Genomic DNA, 17,017 nt, shown 5'->3' on the forward strand with positions numbered 1-17,017 from the left:
AATCTCTGCTTTCTTACATACGGCACCCGGTTCTCCCCCACTTAGGGTTCGAACCATCACCAAATAGCACGCAACTAACCCATAACTATATTCTCCAGCAAAATCACACCGGCCCCCGGAAGGTGCTACACAACGCCCGATAATCCCCCCCTTAAGGAATGAATCGACCTCATATACTATGAACCTCTAGTGAACTCCTCAAGAACTTCTCGTCACGTCTGCCTCTAGTCGTTCCAAATCTCGTACCAATTTAGTACCAAACAGCTCAACTGCTCGATAACATTCCTGGCTCATAGACTGAACCATAAAATCATCGTACCCCTCACCTCAACTCATCAACCAACACTCCAACACCGTGTTCATCCCAAGAACAGGTACTCACTCCCAGATTCAACACCCCATGGATAGAAAACTCTCTGCACCGCTGAACTCGACTGAACTCCCCACTGATACCACTACAATACCTCCTACTATGCTCAAATAGGTGTAGTGTGGTCCTCACACATCTTAGTCCCAACTGACTATCTGCTCATGATAAATCACTGCCTCGCGGCACACCTGCTACCTGATACTCTGGTGGGAAATCATCATCAATGACGACCTGCAGGGTTTACCCCTAAACCCAAAACCAAAACATCATGCTTCTCATATTTCACACGAGCATAATCAGTACCTCCCAGATCATAGGAGGTGACATCTCCTTTATCGACTGATTGCCCAACACAGATCGAAATTCTCCCTTCTCACTGACTCCTTAGTAAAATACTCTGAGGGACTCTCGATCTCCCTCTCACGGGACGCCTCAACGAACTTACTCATGACCGAATAACCGGAGAACCACAAACATACTTCACTACGACCCATGGTACTCATTTCATGACATCTCTTCTCAATATGCCCCGGTGTATGGTACCCTAACCATAACATCACTCCCCAATCCGCTCCGATGTATGGTACCCGGACCATAACATCACTCCTTAATTCGTTCCGATGTATGGTACTCGGACCATAACATCACTCCTCCATCCGCTCCGATGTATGGAACCCGGACCATAACATCACTCCTCAATCTGCTCTGATGTATGGTACCTGAACCATAACATCACTTCCTCAATCTGCTCTGATGTATGGTACCCGAACCATAACATCACTCCTCGATCGGCCCTGATGTATGGTACTCGAACCATAACATCACTTCCTCAATCTACTCTGATGTATGGTACCCGAACCATAACATCACTCCTCAATCCGCTCCTTAGAACCTTCAGAATGCTCCCTGTATCAAGTATGAGTCCTCTGCTTTCAGTAGTACGGGCCCATACTACCTGCCACATCTACCCATACTTTGCACACGGACCATCCCAGAGCTTTTAAATAGCTGCTCGACCTGCTCTTTCACCAATCCCATCGCGCGTGCTCGCTCCCCAACGAAATTCTCTATTCTACAAGCGCACTCACCTGGATCGGGTTACTCCCTAAGCTCTTTAATTGTCCTCCCACTTCTTTGCTATCAGCTGCTGAAGAGCTCCTAATGATGCCAGCCATCTACCTCCTGAATATCGTCATATTCACTTGGTAGCTGACTCCCATCATCGAGAGTTACACAAAGCACAAAGCAAGCAGCATTCGAGCATCGAAGAATACATAGGATTCCCTCTCTGTGATAACTCCACCTTCTCGGCTCATCCTCGAAAGTACCACCAAACTCTGTAACTCTACCCCTCATGGGTTCTAACTGGATACTCTCACTCATCACATACTCAAAAGCATAACACATATAACAACGAGTCCTAGACTAAGGCATCACAAATCAGGCCACTCTAGTCCTAACATATGAAATACCTAGACTGTCTCTAGCATGCAATATTATCTCATAAGGTGCATCATAAATATCTCATAACACAAAAAAAAATAAGGGTATTTTGGGAAATCACCGTTCGGGATCAGGCTGATTGTACACACTGCTCTTTCTTGCTTCCTCTTTGAACCCTTATTCATTTTTAGAAAATTATTTCCTTAAAACTTTTCTTACTTCCTCAGTTTGAGTCCAGATTTACCCGAAGGCGCATCCGAATCCCTCAAACCAAGGCTCTGATACCAACTTGTAACACCGTAAATTTCAAGACAAAATTTTCATTTAAAATAACCATTTTATTCTTAGAAACACTTGTTTAAAATCTCATTCATAGTCGATTTACAAAACATGACTCCATTTTCACTTGCATAGAAAACCAGGATCCTCCAAAATATGACTCTTTCTCTGGTGTGTACAATCAAGCCGGTGCCGTCCCGTGATACTGAAAGAAACCTGAAAAAAACATCACACAAAACACTGTAAGCACGAAGCTTAGTGAGTTCCCCAAAATACCACACATAACACATATTAGCCACTCGAGGCTATAACTCTATGGGTCCATGCACCCAAACTCTGTGAACCCTCAGGCTCTAACTCTGGGAACCTTCCGGTTCCAACTCTATAAACATGCACAACATAAATCACATAGAAATAATGCAGTACAACACATCACGTACATATAGCATACAAATACTCTGAACACATAACTCTGGTTACCTACTCAAGGTAAAGTATAGTGAGAAGACTCACCTGGCAAGCAGAAAGCAGATATCCCCACACTGGAATCTCAAACTCGCCACCGCCTAACACGTAAAGCAAATATTCTCATGAATATAACTCTCGAGACTAGAATAAATCCTCTCATAACACCCTCTCATGGGTAAAAGACTAGTTTATCTCTCTCTTGGCCCAAAGGCCACATCGCTGACCAAACCCTAAAAGTCAACGACCAACCCTTGGTCGAAATCAAAGTCCTCAGTCTAAGTCAACCCCTGACTGACCCTACTCGTCGAGTCAACTCTGTGACTCGTCGAGTTCCCATAATCAGAACTTCATTCAATCTGCGACCTAACTCGCCGAGTCACCCCAAGACTCGCCGAGTCCAACAACTCTGAGTCCACTCGCACTCGACTCACCGAGTCATCCCTCAACTCACCGATTCTCGACTCTACCAGAGAATATTTGGGACTCTTCGACAAGACTCGCCGAGTCCAAATGGACTCGTCGAGTCCAAGGCTATCTTCAACCTACTCGCCGAGTTGTTCTTCCAACTCGTCGAGTTCCAGGCCATCTGCAAGCAACTCGTCGAGTCTACCCATGTGACTCGCCGAGTACCACCGTTCTGAATCCATTCAGAAGCACTCCAGGCCATGCAATTGATCTAAAACATAGATCTAGCCTCCTACAACCCATCCATCACGTAAAGTGGCAAACTTTACGTGAATCCAAAGAGATCTAAGCCATTTGCACATTGGGCTAGGATTTGGGACAAGATGACTCCATCAACCACTCACAAACAAGGACTTTCATGCACTCTAGACCTTCTCCCTTCCAGATCTGAGGTAGCAACCTCAGATCTAACCTCTAAACTCCAATACATCCAAAGATATGATCTCCAACATCCCCAAAATGATGCATCTAAGAAATAGCAGCTCAAAAAACGAGATATTACCTCAAAGGAATGCCCTAATTGAAATGAGACTCGAATTCAAACAAAGCCCCTTGCTCCAAGCCTTCAATCTCCCAAAATTCCTTCACAAATACATTCTCCAAGCTCCACTCCATCCAACAATGGTGCTTCTTCGTGATTTAGGGGTTTCTGGGGCTCAAGGGGTGATAAAGAGGCTGGGAGGGAAACATAATGATCTTTATATAAGGCTCAACCCCGAGAATTAGGGTTTTCTCCACTCAGCGCCTACTCGCCGAGTCCATTACCCTGACTCGCCGAGTCGGCCACTTAACACGCGACCAAGTCGCGACTCTACTCGCCGAGTCCGCACATGGACTCACCGAGTCACTCTTTCCCAATTTACTCTTTTAGCCCTTCAACTCTACTCTTGATATTTCGGGATGTTACATGTTGCAGGTAGAGCTTCGGATCAGAAACTATTTTCTTCTCGGGATCTTCGGGCTTCGGGACTAGCTTCGGGTCTCGGGATGATATCGTGGCTTCGGGGGTACTTCTTTGCATGTACATCGAGGTAGTATGGGTGAGAGAAGGGTGAATTAGCAACCTTGGCCGACTGCCTCTTCAAATCTATTTATAGGCCAAATTTCTCATTTTCTAAGTCGTGGGCACTTTTTCCACGTCGTGGGATTGGTCGTCACTGCATGCTTCATTGCAAGTTAGGTCTGGCAGAATCCAGGATGCGTCAGAAAACATGCGACGTCGTGGGCACTGTTTCCAGGTCGTGGCCACTGACACAGCTTTGGGGTTCGCGCCCCGAACATCAGAAAGTCATAACTTTTCATACGACGTTCTTTATATCGACACGTAGGTGAGAATATGCTCTACAACTCTCGTTTAGAATCCGTTGGCTAATTTTGAATTTATTTTTTATATATTATAAACATATTACATTTATATTATTTTTAGTAGGTCGGGACAGGAAACTCCATTAAAAATTCATAATTTCTTCATCCGACGTTCGTTTTCGTCTATCTTTTTACCGCTGGACAACTATCGACGAGATCTTCGATTCTCATTTAGATTATTTCGGGTAAAAATCACTCGATCTCATATTCAAGTATTCGGGCTACATACTACTAAGTCGAAACTTCGGAAAATTATAACTTCCTCATACGTAGTTAGATTTAGGCGTTCTTTTAATGCACGCTCTCGGTTTAACTTATTCTACGACTTTCATTTAGATCACTAAGGCTAAATATCGCTCTATCTTAAATTCATATTTTACGTCATTCATCGTCGTGCCGGTTCTGTCGCGAAACTTCGACAGGTCATAACTTCTTAGTTATAACTCGGATTTCGGCGTTCTTTATATGTTCGGAAACCTCATGACATATACTACAAATTAGTTAAGATTAATATTTCTAAATAATCTTCCATCAAAAAGTCATTTTTGATGCTCATTATCGTTAAATTGACTAGCCCTGATCTACGGGCGTTACAATTATCTCCCCCTTAATATGATTACATCACGAAATCATCAACGAAACATGGCTCGTATATTAAATCCATATGTTACCACTCCATCCTAAGTAATAACCTTGATGCTCAATCATGTACCTACTCTTCGTACTATGTTGAATTTTCAATCGTAACTTTTGAGTTACAAATAAACTCCTTATTGAGGACTCCTTCTTCTTAGGAAAAATACTTTCCTTTATCTATTGTAACAGACCGATGGGTCACATTCTAGTGACCCTTCATTATATAATACAATGCGTAGACTCAAGTCTCTTAGAGTCAAATTCCGAAATGGAATGTACCTTCCTTCATATTCTAATGTGATATAATCACATCTTAACTTGTAGCATTTCTAGCTACAAACCTATTTAACAACGAGCGCGATGCTATCAGTCGCATTGATTTCAATCTTCTGACCTTAGTCAGATGCCACTTTGAACTTGGTTCTCGGAACCACGTAACAACTCATCGTAGTCGGACTGAATTTGATATGACCACTAGGGTTGAAATAACAACCATCTTACTATTCATTACCGAAACAATGGTAGTGAATTACTTGAATAAACGAGACCAATCACTAGCTTCTTGGTAACCTTGCAACTTTCCCTGAATCACAAAGCAACTTAACACATACGAATGTGTCCAGATAATCATAAAAATTTTCCTAGACTCTAGTAGGAATTCTTCCATGCGTATCTCCAGTCATCAATCCTACTTCACCTTGGTTGGTGGTGGAAACACCAAACGATAGGACAGCTTCATGGATTTCACCCATCGTTCCATCATCCTGCCAATCGAAGGTGTACTTCACACGTACCGTACTCCTCTAAACGTACTGTTATTTTATAAGATATATTATAAAGGCAAGATACCACTCTTACGATATCTTCCGGTAGGTGTCATTCACTATCATAAGACTTTTTATTTCCTCCATTTACATAACTCTCTACAAGTCTTCACCATGACCTTTTGTACACCCAAGCAGATGTTTAGTGCACTAGGCAAGAATTCAAGATAGGAAAGCTTCATTTACGATAAATGTATAAATCTCCATAACACTCCGTAACATTTACATGCTAGTTCTAATACCGTATTCGTACACTTACAATAATAAACACATAAGGTTCCAGATCCGGTCAGCATAATACCATAGATCCGAACAAATAATATCATATATGGCAAACATATAACATTTAGCACATAAAAGCATTTTAGGCAACTTTCCTAAAATATACTAGTGCTCATGTCTTAAAATATGGTAGAAACTCATCTCACAATCATCGCTTAGCATTCTAAGTTTATGTCTAGAAATCCTATAGATTTCCTAGTTCGCTTAAACTAATGCTCTGATACCAACTGTGACATCCCCAATTTCACGGCCAGAAAAGACTGATTTGTTTATGCTTTGTTTATAAAATCAGAGTAATCCTTTGATTAAAAGAGTTGCAGAATTTGTTCCCAAAATAAAATATGATAAAATAAAATTTATCAAAGCATTTCTTAAAGAAATTTATTTTCACTAAATAACAAAATCTCGGGATGTCATGTTCCGATACAGACCAAAAGCATAAACAATATAAAATAGACCTTACAATAGTTATTTATAACTACTGATCTATAATCCAAAATTTCTCGTGAAGTCCACCAACTTATACCCTTGTGCCATTACCTGTAATGCAAAGAAAACTGAGTCGGTCAGGCTTGGGAGTCTGGTGATCATATAGGGTATTCACCCCACAATAATATAGTTACTATACTTAATCATCAAACAATCAACCCAATTACTCATCCCCATTATCTTCGTTTAATCTTCCCTAAACATATTATCCTAAGGGTCATCTCCTATATCATATTTACCTCTTATCTCCTTACATGTTATTTCCTTATATGTTTGTTCCTAAGGATCATCGCCTACATCGCACAGACAATACTAATTCGGGGATCACTCCCTCAATATGTGTCTAGTAAGGGTTAGGGTATCATCACATGATTACGCAGCCAGAACATCGTCTGGACTCGTAAATCATAATAAGGGTTAGACTATCATCCCATGAATACGCAGCCACAACATCACCTGGACTCGTAATTCATAATATGGGTTAGACAATCATCGCATGAATACACAGCCACAACATTGCTTGGACTCGTAATTCACAATAAGGGTTAGACTATAATTGTATGAATACGCAACCACAACGTCGCCTGACTCGTAATTCATTACCTATCTATCATCACTTAATTATCATCACCATTATATCCTCACCTATCTCTTATCACATTATTTCATCACGCACTAACTATTTCATCTACCCATGTTCTACCCAACATATTTGTAGATATAAGTTACATATACAGTTTAAAACTATTTAAAAAGTTGTCTAAAAAATTCATTCAACATCCATCTCAAGTAAACAACAATATATAAACACATAACACGTATTCCATAGAAAATACTTCATATCTATGTGTTAGAAGAAAGTAACTACACACTCACTTGGTTAGATGATGCTCAGACAACACTACAACTCTAATAGTAGTATTCTTCGGTGAAACCGGTATATCTTCACACATGGGGCTTCTTGCAGGCAGAGCTTCGGCTCGGAAACTCTTTTCTTCTCGGGATCTTTGGACTTCGGGACTTGCTTCGGGTATCGGGATGATAGTGGGGCTTTGGGGGTACTTCTTTTCATGTAAATCGAGGTAATATGGGTAAGAGAAGGGTGAATTAGCAACCTTGGCCGACTGCCCCTTCAAATCTATATATATGGCAAATTTCTCATTTTCCACATCGTGGGAACTTTTTCCATGTCGTGGGCTTGGTCGTCACTACATGCGTCATCGCAAGTTGGGTTTGGCAGACTCTAGGAGGCGTCAGAAAACATGCCACGTCATGGGCACTATTTCCACATTGTGGCCACTGACACAGCTTTGGGGTTCGCGCCCCGAACTTCACAAAGTCATAACTTTTTCATACGAACTCCGTTTTCGACGTTCTTTATATCAACGCGTAGGTGAGAATCATCTCTACAACTCTTGTTTAGAGTCCGTTGGCTAATTTTTAATTTATTTATAATATATTATAAATATATTACTTTTATAGTATTTTTAGTTGGCTGGGACATGAAAACTCCATTAGAAATTCATAACTTCTTCATCCGATGTCCGTTTTCATCTGTCGTTTAACATTTGGACTACTATCGACGAGATCTTCGATTCTTGTTTAGATTTTTTCGGCTAAAAATCACTCGATCTCATATTCGAGTATTCGGGCTACATAACGTTAAGTCGAAACTTTGGAAAATCATAACTATCTCATACAAAGTCAGATTTGGGCGTTCTTTTTAACATTTTCTATGAATTTTGTTTAGACCACTAAGGCTAGATATCGATCTATCTTAAATTCATATTTTACATCATTCAGCGTCGTGTCGGTTCTGTCACGAAACTTCGACAGGTCATAACTTCTTCGTTATAACTCGGATTTTGGCGTTCTTTATATATTCGGAAACCTCATGACATATACTACAAATTAGTTAAGATTAATCTTTCTAAATAATATTCCATCAAAAATTCATTTTTGATGCTTATTATCTTTAAATTGACTAGCCCTGATCTACGGGCGTTACACAATCTAAACGAGAATCAAAGGTCTCGTCAATGGTAGTGCAACCGTAAAAAGACAGACAAAAACGGACGTCGGATGAAGAAGTTATGAATTTTAAACAGAGTTTTCCTATCTCGGCCTACTAAAAATAATATATTTATAATATATTAAAAATAAATTCAAAATTAGCCAACGGAGTCTAAACGAGAGTTGTAGAGCATAATCTCACCTACGTGTGGATATAAAGAACGTTGAAAATGGAGCTCGTATGCGAATGTTATGAATTTATGAAGTTCGGGGCGTGAACCCTAAGGTTGTGTCAGAGCTCACGAGGTGAGCAAATGTTGCTCACGAGGTGAGCATTAGTGGCTCACGAGGTGAACGGATGATGGACATCTTTCGGGGCAATTGGCCATGACGAATGCAATGACGTATCGAGCTCACAAGGTGAGCATATGTGGCTCACGATGTGAACCCAGAAAAATGTCCCTATAAATAAAAATCGAGGTTCAGCCGAATTTGGTTGCTCATCTCTTACTCTCCCACTCCCGATACCCTCTCTAAGCCCTATTTTAACCCCCGAAGCCCTGGTATCATTCCCGAAACCCGAAGCAAGTCTCGAAGTCCAAAGATCCCAAGAAGAAAAGAGTTTCCAAGCCGAAGCTCCGTCCGCGAGAAATCCGGTGTGTGAAGATATTTCGGTTTCACCAAAGAATACTACTTCCACAAGCCGTAGTGCTGTCTGATCATCTTCTAATCAGGTGAGTGTATAGTCCCTTTCATAAACACGACTTTAATACAAGTATTGTTTGAATGTATTAAGTATATGTTTTGGGTGAGTGTGTAGTCACCCTCTTCTAACCCATAAATATGAAGTATTTGCCTAAAATACGTGCTATGTCTTTATATATTGTTGTTTATTTAAGACGAGTGCGGAATGGATGTTTTATATAGTTTTGAATGAGTTAAACTGTAGATTTATTTTATATCTACAAATATGTTGGGTAGAACATGGGTAGATGAGATAGTTGGTGTGTGATAAAATATGAGTTGGATAATGAGATCAAGTGGTTAGATTTAGATCCGGGAGTATGGATCAGGTAAAGAGATAAAACTTGGTATTAGTCCGGGAGTATGGATTAAGACTAAGTTAATTGTCCCTAGTCCGGGAGTATGGATTAGGTACATTTATTGATCCGGGAGTATGGATCAGATCAGGATTAAGGTATAGTTAATTGTCCCTATTCCAGGAGTATGAATTGGGTACAATTATTGATCCAGGAGTATGGATTAGATCAGGAGGTTAGTTTTAGATCTGTGAGTAGGAACAGGTAGTTTTAGATCTGTGAGTATGGATCAGGTAGTTTTAGATCCGTGAGTATGGATCAAGGGAAAAAGTTAGCTTTAGATCCGTAAGTATGGATTAGGTGAAAAAGTTAGTTTTAGATCCGTGAGTATAGATCGAGTGAAGAGGGTAGTTTTAGATCCATGAGTAGGGATCAGGTAAAGAGGAAAATTTTAGATACGAGAGTTTAGATCGTGTCGTTTTGAGGATCGATGGGGTGGGATAAGAGTTGCCTTTATATGGTGAAATTGTACAAGTTTGAATGTTCTATATATATAAATATATGATATAATATTGTAGGATGAAAACCCTATATGCTCACTAGGCTCCCAAGCATGATCTACTCATTTTTCTTTGTATCACAGGTATCAATACGAAGATATATTTCACTGAGAGATTAAAGGAGATGTAAATCAATAGTGTAAATAAATGTATGTTCTGTTTATGCTTATGTGTCTGTATCGAAACATGACATCCCGAGATTTTGTTAAATAATGGAAATACATTTCTTTAAGAAATGGTTTGATAAATTCTTATCGTATTTTGTTTTGGGAATAAATTCCGCAACCGTTTTCTTTGAAAAATTACTCTGATTTTTAAAAACAAAGCATAAACAAATCGGTCTTTTCTAGGTCATGAAATTGGGGATGTCACAGTAAGCTAACGCTTAGTGAGTTCCCCCGATCATACTGCACATACAATCCACATAACATATATCATATTAGCCATAAAAGCTACCCATATCACATAATTCATGCATACCAACATATAAGGAAGCCCTGGAAACCCTCCATATAAGGAAGCTCTGGAAACCCTCCAGGGTCTTACTACGGGTGCCATAGGAACCCACACATGGTCTTAGCCCAATGCATCAGGAACCCCTTGATGTCTTGACCTAGGATGCCAGGGAAACCCTCCAAGGTCTCACACCTAAGTGCCTCGGGAACCCCCCGAGGTTTTTTCCAAGGATGTCGTGTACCCGACTGATTCCGTCTTTGAAAACTTTATGAACAAGCACCGAAGTAACAATAAGAAATCTGCATAAAAATATATGATCTGCTTAAAAATGCTGATGTACCCAAAACCGAGGTCCCAAAAATCCAGAAGTGGTCTTCAATAAATAAATCCCATTTGCTCAAGACACATGTTTCGTCAACCGAAGATCAAGAGCGATAAGTCATAAAAAGTCTTCGTAGAGCGAAGGTTGTGAAGCAGATTTGTTGATCAGACACAACCGTGGTGCCAAATTCATAAAGAGGAATATGATGTCGGACATTGTCACACCCCAAACTGAGAACGGCGGAAACGTTCTGGGGCAGAGGACGTCATGTAATGTATCACAACAATGTAAAGTAGTAAACAAGCAACAACATCATCCATTGCATTAATAGTATAATTTTAAATACATGTGTGTTTTTTCATATCATAAACAACATAATAATTGTTCAAAATAAAAGACGAGTCTTAACTGCTTCGTCTTCACAAAAACCTGGTCGTCGTACCTGTCTATTTGTGACCTGAGAATACAAGTTATTTTGAAAGTGAGTATCAGCAATAAAGCTGGTGAATTCATAAGTATTTATGTGTCTTTGATTTGTAAAAAAAAACTGTAAGGAAATACTTGTAAATGTTTGAAAACCCTAGAAAATCTCATATTTACTACTAATATAAAAGTAGTCTTCTACCAAGACTCGACTGTTTTGAAAGTAAGCATCACTGTAAATGTGACGGTTATTCCCTGTTAACTATTATTATAAAAGTTATAGTCTACCTCACCGTTTATGTGTATGAGTCACAGTATAAAGGTAATAAGGAAAAATAGTTTATCTATATCAAATATAACCTACCTCATCGTTCATGTGAATGTGTCACAAAGTAAAGGAAGGAAAATAATATAATAACTAAAAATGTATCCTTTTGCACTAGGATATTCACGGCGTGGAAACTCGCTGAAAAGGTACAACCGTAGACACCCGTCAATGATCATTTTCCCTACTGTAGCTAACAACCTTGGGAGTGGAATGGTAAGTCCCGAACATTTGTAACAGATCCTATGTAATAGTATCTATTAAACGTATTAATGTGAACGTGTTCATGTAAGCGTATCTATGTAAACGTATTCTTGTAAGCGTGTTCATGTAAGCGTATCTATGTAAGCGTATTCATGTAAGCGTATTCAAGTAAGCCTATCTATGTAAACAAATTCATGTAACATGTAATGTATTAGTATAGAATCATGAATGAACTAACTCTTGTGTGATTCCTTGTACATGGAATGATAAGTAATATCTCCTAACTATACCTATTACTGTTACTAGTAATGTACGTGTATAATCGAATGTATGCCTTTGCTACCCAAAAGTACTGAACTGACTAATGGAAACTTTATACCTATATATGTATACATGATATATAATTAATATTTAGACGACATTCGGACAAGCAACCGATGCCCAAAGACCACATCCCAACGAGGAAAAGGAAATAAAGCGAGCTGACCGTCCTAAGTCCTTTAAACATTATTTATATAACTATACATATTAAGGTATGAATTTTACAATATAAAAGCATAAAATAAGTTTTATAAAAATCTTTGAAAAGTGTAATAGTAAGAAACGATGACTTGATGTCAGTTTATAAAACGATTTGAAATAATGATGTTTGATAAGATAGTTTAAGTATAAGGAAAACCTTTGTTTGAAAACACATTTGTAACAGAGTTTGAAAGGAAACTTACAGTATGTAATATAGTTTGACAAAGATTTTTAAACATGTAAAAATGTTTAAGAAAGTCATTTGAAGAAATCTGTTTGGTAAAACAGTTAACGTATAGTAAATCCATTTGCATGCAAGTTATTAATCACATGTGATTGATATAGTAACTAAACACAATTAACCTTGTATTCTCCCCCCCCCCCCCCATAAAGCATTTATAAACATTTAAAAACATTTAAAAGGGTTAATTAAGGGGTATGAACTCACCTGCAGTGAGCGGATCGGATGGAAGTGTCGGATAAGTGCTTGGTGTCAAGTGAAGACTTAGACACACACAATGATCCTAATAACATATGAAGACATATGTATATATAATCAGTGATTATAACACTAATTAAACATGTATAAACATCTTAAAGTGATGAAAACACTTTGGTCAAAGTGTTAGAAGGCTATTGGGTTGCATCTAAGGAGAGTATGGCCTCACTTTGGAATTTACTCTTCAAATGGTAGTACCTAGGGGTGTTTACGGTTTTTGAACCATATCTCCCATGAGTTTATGGCCGTAAACTCATGGGAATGGTGTATTTGTGTGCTTTAAGGCTTCATGCTTCACAAAGAAAGGTTCTAGGGCTTATTCAAGGGATTAGGAAGTGGTTAGGGCTTGAAATGGTACTATTTTTGGAGTTTACAATTTTTGAACATTTCATGGGAATTTACTACCATAAACTCATGAGTTTAAGGCAGTATACTCATGGTTACTCCATCCATTTCGTGATTTTGGGTCCTTAAATCATTCTTGCAAGTCCCTAGTACATAAGTCATGCTAGAAAGGGAGTTTGGGGCATCAAAACACCCTTTAAGGGTGTTTACGGTTTTGGGAGATCCCCAAACCATAAACAAATACTCTTGCATGATTTTGTTGTTTTTCAAGTGCTACACTCATCAAGGAAAGGTTCTATGCTAAGTCCTAAGCATAAGGAAGGAGCTACGACACACTTTGGCACCCTTTTTAGGGTTTACGGCCTAAGAAGATCTTGGGCCGTAAACACCTTGTTCTTGTGATTCTTGTGTGATTTCCTTGATATATGGACATGTAATAAGTTTTAATACACTCTAGGGTAGAATTAATTACAATTTGGGATGAAAGCTTGAAGATCCTTGGGAGAGAAATCGGGTTTTCTCTAGTTGAAATGGAAGAAATGAAGTAAAAATGGCTAAGTGCCATATATATATATATATATATATATATATATATATATATATATATATATATAGTCCATGTAGTTTACGGTCCAAGAACATCAATTGGGCCTTAAACTCCAAACTCTTGGAGTTTTTAGACTTCTAATATGCACAAGATGCCCTGGAGTATACGTCCTACATTTACCTCTTGAAGGATTAAAGCTCAGAATGCTCAAACGGACACCAAATGCGCTAAAAGGTAGCAGAAATGAGTTTGACTTTTAATGAAGTGTTTGACTAAACTGGATGGAAAATTTCGGGTTGTCACATCATCCCCCTGGTAGAGGGAATTTCGTACCGAAATTAGAATTTAGGTAAGGATACTTCCTAATCGATTGGTTCTCGCGCTCATAAGTGAATTCGGGTCCTCGGTTGGTATCCCAATGAACCTTCACTAACGGGAGGCGGTTTTGCCTTATTCATCTGACTTCTCGGTCCTATGGTTACTACGATTCTTCCACGAAGGCGAGGCTCTCATTGATCTTGATCTCATCGAGTGGGATTACGAGAGTCTTGACGGAAAGGTACGTTTTTAAGTTTTGAGATGTAAATGGCGAAATGTATGCTACTGAGTTCGCGATGTAGGTTAGGTTTATGAGTTACGGGGCTGACTCTTGCAAGAATCACGGAGGCCCTAACTATCTTGGATTTAGCTTTCCACGCTTTCTGAAGCGTATCAAGCCTTCCCAGAGTGAGACTTCCAAAAGAATTTGGTCTCTCACTGTGAATTCCAAGGTTTCTTCTTCTTGCTTCTCTTCCCAGTCAAGGGCCACTCCCTTCTGAGTTAAAGTCGTAAGAGGTTCTGTAATTCACGAGGAGTTCTGAATAACTTACGACGGTAGGTCAGCGAGACCTAGAATTTGGCGAATTCCATAAGCATCTGCAGTGCTGACAAATTCTCGACGGTTTTGATCTTTGGAAGGGTCCTCAAGAATTGCCACATCATTAATAGTGTGTCTTAGGAATTTCACTCTTCAATTCTAAAACTCGTATTTAAAGAACTTCGCGTAAAGCTTCTCTGATCATAATGTTTCCATGGTTCGTTGTAGATGTTCTTTATGATTTCCTTCTTACTACGAGAGTAGATAAGTAAGTCATTTACAAGGACAATGACAAACTTATCCAAGTAAGAATGGCATACCCTATTCATTAACTTCATGAATACCACGAGCATATTGGTCCTATCCGAGGGGTATCACTACGGACTCGTAGTGTCTGTATCGAGTTTAAAAGATTTTCCTCAGGACATCCTTCACTAACACTTGCAACTGGTGATATTCAGATTTTGGGTCCAATTCTGAAATGCACTTCATTCCTTGCGGTTGATCAACCAACTCATCTATGTGAAGCAGAAGGTAATGATTTCGAATGGAAGTCCTCTTGAGGTCTGCGCTACAAGGACTTCCCAAGGTGTTACCCATTATAGTACTTCTCTTGCCTAAGCACATTTAACTGCGGAGTTCTGAAGGGATCCGGTGCATTAGCTTTGGTATGATCGCATCCACTGAAGGCTGTCTTCTTGAAGAATAAGATCGGAGCCCTCAAAGGTGAGGAGATTGGTCTTCTTATTCTATTTCTGAGTAGTTCGCTAGGTTGGACCTGATAGTTCCTGCAGCACGCGTAGGGGGGGTTGTTAGATCGTAGGGCGATCTAGTTACTAGAGTCGTACTGGGTTCTAAGTTTGTTCGCATGATGATGCGATTTCTCGTAGTCTTGAGTAGTCTCTGTCTGTACGAGTGGTACTTCGGGGAGGTTTGCTGAGGTTTCTTCAAAAAGGCTATGAAACATGAGGTACTCTATGCATGAGTACTTCGAAGTTTTGGAATGACGACTTCTCTAGGAAGGTGATTTCGGAGAAAGAGATGTGCGCACGAACTGGTATTGCGAGGATCGAATGGACTCAAGTCGTATGATAATATTGGACATACTTGAACATAAAGATACTAGATTTGAACATAAAGGCATTACATATTAAACACAACCGTGCAACCTTTAACAGACTTACAATACTTGAGATTTACTTCAAGACCATTGCTGCGAACAAGGTATACTACAAAAGACAAGTATATGCAGCACGAGGGTCCCCTGACAGATGGGATCCCGCAAAAGATGAGACTCTAGTTGCACTAGTTTTTAAAACAGTATAAAAGCATACTTAACACTGATGATTGGAAGTGAACCTATACTATAGTAGGGTCCTTTGTTGCCTCTTTCCATTCTGAGGTCAAACTCCACCTGTTCCATCGTCATTCTTCTCTGTTGGGCAATCCCTATTGAAGTGTCCCATTACACCACATAGATGGCATATCCAAGAGATTTCGACATTGGTAGTTGAAGTAATGTGTTGGACCCGTGTCCTGCATTGGCTGGTAGTATGTCAGTTCTTGTTGCAGTTAAAGCAATGTAATTGACGACAATTACCTAGATGATAGAAACTGCACTTATTGCATTTTGATAGGTTTCCGGCATACTGTCTGGCTGGGTTAGGGGCAATTGAGATATCAGAAGGAATGGTAGTAGGAGGTACCGATGTCGTGGCTAGGAAGGTTATCACCGGTGGTTGTTTCTTGTTCGCCCCTCGGAGTGATTTTCCCTTAGATTTATCCCAGAACTTCCGATTGTTACTCTTTGTCTTGGAATTCAGGGTGTCGTGGTAGCTTGTTGCTCGTGGAGGTACTTGATTGTTACTTGAATTGGAATTATTGTTAATAATCCCACTAACATTCGCATTGTTAGCGTTAAGGTGGGTGAGAACAGTTGTTACGGAAGCTGAGACTGCAGCTTGAAAGGTAGTTGCATCAATCTGAAGGGTTGATGTTTGGTTGATGGGTTGATCGTTTTTCTTCGGTGACATGATTCTGTTACACAGAAAGAAAATGAATTTGTGAGCGAGTATGATTGAACCTGTATCACTTTGATTCTGGCTAAGAGAGGAGTTATTATACATGAAAACTTAGCTTATACATGTTATGATATAATGAAGACGAGGCGGATAATAAAATGTGTGATTCTACTCTATTCCCACATCCCAACGAGGAAAAGAAACCAAATTAGAAATCTCACATTCTATTGTCTACGAGGAATGTATTAACGAGGAAGGTCATG

The 17,017-nt window shown here is 39.5% G+C and overlaps 1 pseudogene; it reads right to left on the minus strand.

Moving 5' to 3' along the window:
- Nucleotides 1-15,296: 15,296 nt before the first annotated feature.
- On the minus strand, nt 15,297-15,415 carry LOC145018927 (5S ribosomal RNA; annotated as a pseudogene).
- Nucleotides 15,416-17,017: the final 1,602 nt, after the last annotated feature.

The sequence above is a fragment of the Lactuca saligna genome, chromosome 9 (assembly GCF_052625555.1).
Source record: "Lactuca saligna cultivar CGN05327 chromosome 9, ASM5262555v1, whole genome shotgun sequence".
Taxonomy (NCBI): Eukaryota; Viridiplantae; Streptophyta; class Magnoliopsida; order Asterales; family Asteraceae; genus Lactuca; species Lactuca saligna.